Here is an 11,119-nt window from a genome sequence, read left to right as displayed (position 1 = left end):
ATGGATGATAGGTAGATAGAAATAGATAGATAGATAGATAGATAGATAGATAGATAGATAGATAGATAGATAGATAGATGATAGAGATATATGTATGTATAACAGAGTACATTAAATTGGGTGAGGAGCTGTAAGGGGAGTTATGGGTAGAGAAGGGGATCTAAAGATCATCAAATTATATTGTATGAAAATCACCATTTTTTTAACAGTGTGAATTATTTTAATTTCACTATGCCACAGTTACATACAAATAATTCATGTAATTCAAAAGCCTTCTCTTCTACTGTAAGAGAGTGGGCTGCAGTTCAAGGACCAGAGGTATGTCTTCTATGGAAATAATGGAATCAAAGCATTTACTAAGATAAACTTTGACCCAATCTGTTGCCCTCTCTATCCAGATTGTTAGCTTTCTCAATAAAATGACAAAAGAATACAGGGTTTGGGGTTTTTTTCAGAATTTTATTATTATTGTATGTATGATATGGGGATGGAGCATGCACCACCTTTATGTTGGTTCTCAGAATCAAACTCAGGTCGTCAGGCTTGCATTGCAAGTATCTTTACCCACTGAGCTATTTCACTGACCCAAAAGAATACTGCTTTAAAAATGTCAATGAATCACATACATGTTTTCCATAAGTAATTAGAATTTTTCTGTCTCGAACTAAAAGCTTTAAGAAATTTTCAAAAATTTTCAATGAACAAAAGGCATTTCTTTTGATTCTGTCAGGAACCTTCAAAGGAACAAGTTCTTTAAAGTGAGCTAGGAAATTAACAATGTTAGTGGCTCAAATGCATAGAAGCACAATCCTGGCCTGCCTGTTCTCTGGTCAGTGTGCTGCTGGCGTTTAAAAGAAACCTGCTTGGAAGAACAGCACTGCTTCCTTGGTTAGTGTCTGAAAGGCACTTGCACATATTTTCAATTAGGAAGGTGACTCCAAGATGGAGGACAACCCTGACCATTCCCTCATCCCAAATGGCCCAAAGCCTGGATTTCAGACACTACCCAGTCACCAACACAACAGTCCACTCATTCCACAGCCTGGCCACATGTACAGACTCCACCACAGGTTTTCAAAAAACAGATTCCACATTGCCCATCTCCACACACACCGTCTTCAGCTGTAAATAATACTCAATTGTCACCCGGCCATTTTCTCTGCCAAATCCTGACTTCTTATATCCACCAAAAGGCAACTCCACTGGGCTGACATTATAGTTGTTAATGTAGCAGGTTCCAGCCTGAAGCTCGGCTGCCACCCTGTGAGCCCGCTGGATGTCCCTGGTAAAGACACCAGCTGCTAGTCCAAAAGTGGTATCGTTGGCCCGCTCCAGAACTTCAGCTTCAGTGTCAAATGATAAAATGGACATAACTGGCCCAAAGATCTCCTCTCTCACACAGGTCATATCATCTCTGCAATTAGTTAAAATGCAAGGTGTCATGTAATATCCTTCTTTTAATTTGGGATCCTCGGGTACATACAGATCTCCACCACACAGCACACTAGCACCCTGCTCCTTTGCCAATTTAACAAACCCAAGGACTCGCTCCAGATGTGGGCGGTTGTATCTTCCAGGAGGGGGTCTCCAAGTTTTATCTTTTGGGTCTGCTTCACAACCTCTTTTGTAAATTTATCAATAATTTCCTTTTGCACAAATACTCTTGTGCCATTACAGCAAACCTGGCCTTGCATGAGGAAGTTGGCCATCAGTGCCCGCTTCACAGCATTCTCCATATTACAATCTGAGAAGATGATGAGAGGAGATTTGCCCCCAAGTTCCAAGGTAACAGGTTTGATTCCTTTGGCTGACATCTCCATGATCTTCATGCCAGTGGGCACACTTCCAGTAAAGGAGACCTTGGCCACATCTTGATGCTGACACAGAAACTGGCCTGTGGCAGCCCCACCTTGCACCACATTGAAGAGCCCAGGCGGCATGCCAGCTTGGGTGTAGATCTCAGCCAGGAGCAAAGCAGACACAGGGGTAAAGGGAGAAGGCTTAAAGATCATGGCATTACCGCAGGCCAAAGCTGGAGCTGACTTCCAACAGGCAGTCTGGAAGGGATAGTTCCATGCTCCAATCCCCACACACACCCCAAGTGGTTCTCTTCTGGTGTAGCCAAAGGACCCTTCCGGAAGCTGGATGTGTTCACCTGCCATGGATGCAGCCAGGCCTGCATAATACTCCAGGCACTGCCAGCAAGTGTCAACGTCTAGTCGGGCCTCAAAGATGGACTTGCCATTGTTAATGGTCTCCACAGTCGCAATTTCATCTTTCCGCTCCTTTATTATCCGGGCAGCCTCTAAAAGGATTTGGCAACGCTCCCTCCCACATTTTTTACTCCATATTTTGAAGGCAGCCTTTGCATTTTCAACATCCAAACTTACTTCCTTTTCTCCCAAACATGTGAAAGTAGCTATAACTCGGCCTGTAGCCGGCTCAAACGCCTTCTCCGTGCCAGAGGCGTCCACCGGCTCCATGCTGGCCCTGCCGCGGTAGTTGAGCGAATTGGAGGGATGTGTATAGGAGAAGGTGTACAGCTGCACAATATAAACATGAATCAAGATTTTGGGGGAATTTTTTTGAGACAGGGTCTCAAACCCCAGCTAGCCTGAAACTCACTATGTAGACCAGGCTAGGCTTGAACTCACAGAAATCCGCCTGCCTCTGCCTCCCGAGTGCTAGGATGTTTATGTAAGGCGCTGATGTGAACATTAAAACATTTCCTGGTAGTCAAGAAGGCTCTATGTGTGAAAAGTGGAAGATCAAAAGCCAGTTTCCACAGGCTGAAGACCGAGATGAAAGGTGTGGAGGGGACAAGTGGGAGCTCTGAAAAGCCCTCTCTGAGGAAAACCAAAACATTGTATTTGTTTCAGTGTTCACTGTCAGCCTAGAGGAAATAAAAATGATATCCTGGGGCAAATGGGAACCTGGACTGTAACCAGCTGTTACTGAGCCTTGTCCTTCTCCCTTCTTTAGGTGTGAACATGTCCAGCTAGGGACATTGGGGGAAACCTCTGTCATCACATTCATTCCTAAGGCCTTCTCTACTCCTTAGGCTATAGGTCTTTCCACACTTGCCATTAGTCACCGGCAAAGTCCATCTGTATCTATCTGATGAACATTTCTCTTTTTAAACCAAAGTCCAGAGAGTTAACAAGTCTGTGGGTAGCCAAATACAGCTCCTACAAGTACATAGTTCCAAGTTCCTAGAACCTGTGTGCTGTGGTTTGATGAGTGTTCTCCAAAGGTCACATGTGAATGGCTTGGTCCCTGGAGTGGCACTATTGGTAGGTAGCAGAACCTTTAAGTGGGACATGGAAGGAAGTTCTGGCCATTGGAGGCATGACCTTGAAAGGGATGGCGGTATGACAGACCTGTCTTCTTGCTTTTCTGCTTCCCATCCATTAGGTGAGTACTTGCCACGTGCTCCTGCCATGATTTGCAGACTCACCAAAGGCCCAAAAGCAATGGGATCCATAGGGAAAAACTGAAACCTCCAAAATTGTGAGCTAAAATAAGTCTTTTTTGGTCAGATGATTATCTCAAGTATTTGTTAGTGCAGTTGAAAGCTAATTTACACACTGTGCATGCGACAAAGGAGACTTTGAAAATATAAGTAAGTGAAGGGTTTTGAGGTAAGAGATGATTCTGAAATACATAGATAGACACTCTGTGTAATCAAAAATATCATAAGAGGGAGATTTAACAGAGAAGTAATGTGGTAGAGGTTGGACCAATTCATCCACAAATCAAAAATTCTTTGGCCACCAGAAGCTGGAATATGCAGGATCAGATTTTCCCATGGAGCCTCAGGAAGCAGTCAACCCACACAAAATGATTTTTAGTCACCCAAAACTCCTGTTGGACTTCTGACTTCCATAACCATAACTTTAGTCATTTTAAGCCACTAAGCCTGTTATAAACTTGTTATACCAATCCTAGGACACTAGTTCAGTGGCTAAGCCACTGGTCCCCTCCAGTACAACCGGTTACTTCCAGTTTCCAACAACCCCACACAGAGGAAAATCAATGTCTGCAAAGCATGCTAATGAAGGGTATACCCATTGTGGTGGGTCACTATAAGGCACAGGGAATGTAACTGGCACTTTTGTCTGGACATTACCTTGGTCTTCACAAGAAAAGCAAATCAAGAGTAGGGACTCTCACACTCTAGTCCTGAGTTTTCCAGCTGAGGAAAGCTCACCCATTTTCTCCTAGGAAAGATTTGGGTGTATGTCTTCTCTTAGGGAGGGGAAGCAGGGCCTCCATTTCTATCTCAAAGCCCCCACTATGGACAGCTGCAGGTCATCATGAGGGACCTCCCTAACTGCTACACTTCCCAAGATAAGCAGTCATTTTCCTCTGAGATATTCTAGTATAAAGCAGAGATTTCAACTTGAAGGCCTATTTGGTCTGAATGTTGCTGGAACACAAAGCATTTTGCTGACATCATTGTAATTTTTAGTTGCCAATATTTAAAGAGCCAAATCTCCAAATTCTTTTGAACATTTCAGAAGATGTGCATTAATTAGTCTGGATTTCCCCCAACTCTAGCAGGAGCCAAGCCTAGCTGTCCTTTTCTCCACCACCCACTATCGTATCTGAAACACTAACTGTTCCACTCAGTACAGGGCCACCTCATGGAGGAATTTTGGCATGGCCTCCCTCTTTGGGCACAACAGACATTCCTTATTGGTGCTTCACAGATCAAACTCCACCCTTCAGAGGCCTGGAAACACTATGTACAAACCTCACCAGCTCTTTCTGGCTACTCTTTGTTGCCTGGAGGAAATAACATAAGCTTCTCATTACATTTCTTGGGCTTAAGGTCTCATGTGGATAACAGGAAAATAGAATCAGGCAGGGAACATGAGACTTGGCCATGGAGAATTTCTCTGGTCAAGTAATATCATCATCATCATCATCATCATCATCGCCATCATCATCATCATCATCATCATTATCATCACCATCATCCAAGGGGCAGGCACTGGGAAAGAGCATGAGTCAACCAAACCCAAAGGCCAATGGCTCTTCCCACCTTTGAAAGCACTGTTGGCCTTCCACAGATGCTCAGGGCTATAAATAACGGAGTCGTCATCATTGATGTGGACTTTGAAACAATGAAGTGACCATGGCATAAATGGACGTTCCAAACTCATCTTCTGGTCATAGCTCCTTTGTAGAATTATCTCTGCCTTCAACCTCTGAGGCTCCACACCACCACCCACATCTGTTGCTCTGGAACTGAGTACCCAGATAATCACAAATCAAGGATTGACCATAAGGAAATATATTAGCTATAAAATTATAATTTCATCATTAACTTCCTCTCAGAATTTGCTACTTTGATGTATTAAAATATGGCATACTGTTTTCTATTTGGATTTTCATGATGAACAGAACATTTGAACTGTAAAAATTAGCCATTTGTCTTTCTTTTGTAAACTGCAAAGTCATGGCCTTTGCAAGTATTCCTGTTGTGCATTGTTTCTTTGTGGAGTTATAAAATACCTCTATAAATAAAGCATTATTAAGATCAGGCAAGCCTGCTGTAAATCACTCCATATTGTGTAAAATAGTGGGTTTTTTTTTTCAGACTGCACCTTGTCCTGAGAAACTCCATTTGACAAGCACTTTTTGACTTTACTTTGAGGACGGAGAATGACTGTGCCCTGGGTAGACACGTAGACAACACCATCAGTCTGATCTTACCCATGTGGCACAGAATGATAAATGACTTATTCCTAGAGTGGAAGGGATGCCGCCCTGTAAATTCATTGGAGTGAATTGAGACTATAGAAACACATTAGTGTGTTAAAATCATATAGGAAAATGAGGCCCAAGAACTTATTAAGACAATAGACTGAGAAAAAAGTCAAATTCCCTCATTTGGAACCCATAAATATGTAGACACCCAGCACTATAACCATTGACAGTCCCTATCAATGACCATGGCAGCCCTTACCTACCTTTGCCTAACACCTGGCATTATGTGTCAAGAGCCAATAGGCAGAGAACTCCTGATTGTCCCAGGAGCTTTGGCTTGGCTTGGTTCCCGCTGTTGATATGGCCTACTTAATTGCCATCTTCCCACACTCCTGTTAGCCCATCTAGACCTCTGTCTATCCATCTGCTTGTGCCTGCTGGAACCAACTGACCCTGTTCCCCTTGCAGTTGGACTCAGCTCTGCACCTTTGATTTCAATCCTGATTCTGCCAGGGCTGGACTATAAGCAGCTGCATCTTCCCTAGAGCTGTGTTCCTTATTTTATCAATACTGACCATTTACATTTCTGTCAGTCCACTTCCAACACCTTGTGAAACCCTGCTAATTCTTTAACCCTTGTGTCCATTCTGTACGTCACATATACACTTAAAGATGTATTTACTATGTAGTATGTAACAGGAAAGTTAATATTAATAATTAGGACTGAAATAAAAGAACCTGTGTTCACTTGGACCAGATGTGCTGGATAGCTTTAGTGTCAACTTGACACACCTGGATTGAGGGAGCATCAATTGGAGAACTTCCTCCATAAGACTGGCCTGTGGCCATGTCCGTGGGGCATCTTCTTGATTACTGAGTGATGTGGGAGGGCCCAGCCCCCTGTGGGTGGTGCCACCCCTGGGCAGGTGGGCCTGTGTTGCATAAGAAAGCAGGCTGATCAGGGGCCAGGGGAGTAAGCCAATAAGCAGTGTTCCTCCATGGCCTGTGCTTCAGCTCCTGCCTCCAGGTTCCTGGCCTGAGTTCCTACCTTGGGCTCCATAATGAACTGTGACCTGGGAGATGTAAGCTGAATAAACCTTTTCCTCCCCAAGTTGGTATTGGTCAGAGAGTTTTGTCACAGCAATGGAGAGATAAACTAGAACACCAGATTACTAAGGAGAACAAAATTATCAATCAAATTATTGCCTTTGAAACTGCTCTGTGCTGTGAATTTACTATTATTCAATAAATTTTGTTGTTGTAGAAAAACACAAGTGTGTTCATCTATATTTCTAGTATAGCAAAGTCACAATGGTGATTTGCTGAACTGGTTGTGACTTTTCTTCTTTATTTTTGTGTGAACTGTATATCATATGTATATCATATATGCAGTTAGTGTATCTGCTATGCTAATTCTATCACTACTTGTGATTTCCTAATTTTTATGCTAAAAGCCTTTTTCTTTCTTACACACTAATTCATTGTATTCTAGATAGTGATATTTATATTTTTATACTTTACTTCTATGAGCCATCTGGAATTTGAAGTATAACCAAGGCAACTATCTGATTTAAGCTTTCCAAATGCTAGTTTCCCATACAGCCACAGATCTTGAATAGTTTATTTATTTCTCTTCCCTTTTAGTTTAAGAAACTCAACAAAAATCTATTTTCTACTCTCTATCAAACACAGTGATAGGTATAGATTATATAGTTTTGAGAGGGGTGGATATGCATGTTAATAACACTGAACTTGCAGACATTAAACAATAAATAATAAATGATAAATTATATAAATTGTGCATAAATATATTGCTATATGCATGTAGTTTACAGAAGAGCTACCTATGGCCAATTTTTAAAAGTTTAAGTTTTCTTGGAAGAGAGCCCTTTCAAAAGCAATACAGTTGTTAAATGAAAATCCCAGTGCCATGGACTGGAGAGATGGCTCAGCGGTTAAGAACACTGACTGTTCTTGCAGAAGACTCGGGTTCATGTCAGCTAACAACTGTCCGCAACTCCTGTTCCAGGGGATCCAACAGCCTCTTCTGTCCTCCATGGGCATTGCATGACAAAGGTGTACTTACCTACATGCAGGCAATACACACATATACATAAAATAAAAATAATAAATAAAAGAATATTAAAAAAGAAAATCCCACTGCCAGAGGTGGGTTGCCCCCTATAACCTGTTGGCCTGAGGGACACTAGAGGTCCCCAAAACAATAAAGGCCATTGCCAATAATGTTGTTTGTACACCAGAAGTGGATGGGAAACCCCTATTGTTGAAGACACTGCGTGATGTGAGCCTGGGAGAGGGAGAAATCAAGCTTGGACTAAGTTGGAAACTCCCTGCCACGGATGGGTGGCTTTCATGGTGCCAAAAGGCAACATGAGGATGGCTGGGGGAGAACTATCTCCTATAATTCTGCTCAATGATGGACCCTGAGTGCTGCGCTATCAACATACCAATCAAGATGTTCCTGCTGGTGCAATAGTGGAGAGTCTAGTGTCTGTACAATCAGCATATTTTTGATTGGATATAATGCCTGCACCTAGGGATGTGGAACACACATCTGGTACTGTAGACCAGGCCAAGCCTGCATGGCAGGGAGAATATAGGCCCCAGCAGGAAGTCACTGCAATTGCTTTGCTTGATGGAAATGATGCACCTGCTAAAGTACTGACCACAGGTTAAGTTACTACAGCAGTCACTGTTTCAATGTTCTTGCTTCTTGCTGTGTGTGTTTTTATAGTAGATGTAATCCCACTGAAACTGCCCATGGAAAACAGATGATGCAGAGACTCAACAGTTCAGTGCCTTGCCACAATGGGAGGAAGATCATCCCACACCTACCACCCCCTCCAAGGCTCAAGGACTTTTGCGGAAGAAGTTAGTGGGAAGAATGAAAGAGCCAGAGGAAGGGGTGGAGTGTCAACTGGAAATGTCCTCTGACCACTATGCTGGCAAACTGTAGTTACGCCTCCTTCCCATTCTCATCAAGGAGTGGAGGAGGGAGTCAGTTACCCCTCCCATTCAATCAGTCAATTTTAGGTGCATGTGGGGGGAGGAGCAAAGGATATATAAACCGAGAACATCAAGAGGAACCTCTCTCACCATTTTGTGCAGTTGTTGGGAGGTCACAGGATCTGTATTTGAGTGTGGACCTTATGGCACAGCCTTAAATGTGGGGGGGCCCACTCTTCTGTAAATAAACCCCTGCTCTATGCTCTGTTAAAAAAATACATTTTTTAAAAGTTTGTTTTCTACTCATTATGGAAAGAACTCAAACAGGAGATGGTATTTTAATATACCAAAATTGTAAAATTGTAAAAGGAAGGTAATGATAATGTTAAATCATCACAGATAATTTATTTCCTAAGGCTCAGTTCCTTGGCTATGATGATCAGAAACTCAGTTCCAAAACAAGAATCATGGAGCTGTTGAGCCTTAGAAACCCAAGGCAAAGATGACTCTGGGAAGGAACCATGGCCAGGAATATGGGGTGGGATTCAGGTCATAGGCTATGAAGACCCCTGACCAGCATACCACCCAATGGTCTGGTAGCTTTCTTCACTTATGTAAATCATTGTTTCTGAAGACCTCAAACACTTTTATAGTTGTATTCATCTAAACCTCCATAATTCTAGCAAGGATTTTTCCTATGCCTTATTGATTTGAGTTGTTATTTAAAACAAGAGATTGCATTCATCTGAAGGGGTCCTGTGACTCTGTAGAGGAGCAAGAGACATTTGACTTTGGTCTTGAAATGCTGGGAGAGCTTAGAGAAATGAAAGCTCTAAGAAATTCCAGACATAAGTAATAACATGCAGATAAACAAATCCAAATAGACAGCAAGGCATGGGAAATATTTGTAATAATAGCCCAGGAGCTATCCTAAATCTACTGAATTTTCTACCTGGAAGAAAATTTATTGAAACTTTTTATTTTTCAAGTATTACTTTAAACAAATTGCCCCAGCCATAAGGAAACTGTTAGCAATGTACAAAGAAAAGCCTAAGTATTCTGAAATTAGTCTATATCCTTTTAATTTTCAATTTTCCAGGCTTTAACCTTCAAAATTCTACTCCAATCACCTGCATCTAGCCATGTAACCCAAACGTTTTAAAAAAAAAAAAAAAAAAAAAAAAAAAAAAAACCCTCCTACAGGATACAAGATCCAGCCAGCTAGTCAAAATTCCAGCATGGGTGGCAGAGAGGCACATGAGGTCCCACCCCTATCTGAGTAGCTACTGGAAGTTGAGGGCTATTGGGGGAGATGGTCATTTCTCTTCAAGAGTGGTACCTAGTACGTTGCCCAAAGGAATTGGAGGGGTGAAGTGGGGCATAGATACAATCAAATATATTACATATTTAGTCTGGTCAGGCATGATGGCTCCTCCTTATAATCCCTGCACTCAAGAAGATGATTCAGGAGGATAGCCATGACTCCAAGGTCACTCTGGCCTACAGTGAACCTAAGCTCAGCCTGGGTTGCAGAGTAAGATCTTGTCTCAAAAAAAAACAAACAAACAACAACAAAAAAAAAAACAGCACACAGAAGGCCACAACTGGCTAAGTTTTAGAAAACAGAGTGTGTTCCTGAATAGGACTCCTATATTAAAACTCATCCATCCATATCTCAGGGACCACTACAGAAGAGGGGGAAGAAAGATTGTAAGAGCCTGGCTTGGTGCACGACCATAAGGAAACAGGCTTTAAGACCACCGGGAACTTGCTCATATGAACTTGCAACAATGGTCACAGCATGCACAAGACCCATGCTGACTCAATCAGACAAAAACCCTGGAGAACTGGAGAAATGGGCAGCAGGCCCCAGCCCTAGCTGAAGAACTATTGGCAACTGATTACTGCTCGGTGAAAGACAGTTGATCTTTAAGGGAGTGACTCTAGATAGGCTGACTAGACTCCAGTGGATGAACTTGCTCCAAGGGCTATCTAAGTACAAATGTTTGACTGGATAGAACTTAACATATATGGCAGAATGCTTGATATCCAGGGGTAGGGGATGAAATGGAGGGCACAGATGAGGAAGGGGGCCTAAATTTGATTAAGACCTATTAAGTGAAATGCATAAAAACTCAATAAAATATTTTTTAAAAGAATGTCTCCATAACTCAATAAAGTAGAACCAAATCTAACATAAAATCATACCAGTTCATCATGTAGTCAGTAATCACTAGGAATGCAGTGACCAAGGGAAAAAGCAATCAGTACAGAAAGAACTGACAGAGGTGACAGAACTAGAAGATCCTTCAAAGAGCTATTATAAATCATGTAAATGGGGCTGGAGAGATGGCTCAGTGGTTAAGAGCACCAGTTGCTCTTACAGAGGACCCAGGTTCAGTTCCCAGCACCCACATGGCAGCTAACAACTGTCCTT

General features: G+C 42.3%; 1 pseudogene across 1 annotated transcript; it reads right to left on the bottom strand.

The window, feature by feature from the left end:
- Positions 1-1,074: 1,074 nt before the first annotated feature.
- On the bottom strand, positions 1,075-6,564 carry LOC103726297 (annotated as a pseudogene). The gene is made up of 2 exons (XR_001872188.1): positions 6,508-6,564; positions 1,075-2,543 (listed from the first exon to the last, which is right to left on the bottom strand). The product of XR_001872188.1 is annotated as a 4-trimethylaminobutyraldehyde dehydrogenase pseudogene (transcript).
- Between the last annotated feature and the right edge of the window lie 4,555 nt (positions 6,565-11,119).

The sequence above is a fragment of the Nannospalax galili genome, unplaced genomic scaffold, assembly GCF_000622305.1.
Source record: "Nannospalax galili isolate Female #2095 unplaced genomic scaffold, S.galili_v1.0 scaffold368, whole genome shotgun sequence".
NCBI classification, from domain to species: domain Eukaryota; kingdom Metazoa; phylum Chordata; class Mammalia; order Rodentia; family Spalacidae; genus Nannospalax; species Nannospalax galili.
Note: the sequence above shows the minus strand (reverse complement) of the source record. Positions and strands in the feature narration are given on the sequence as shown.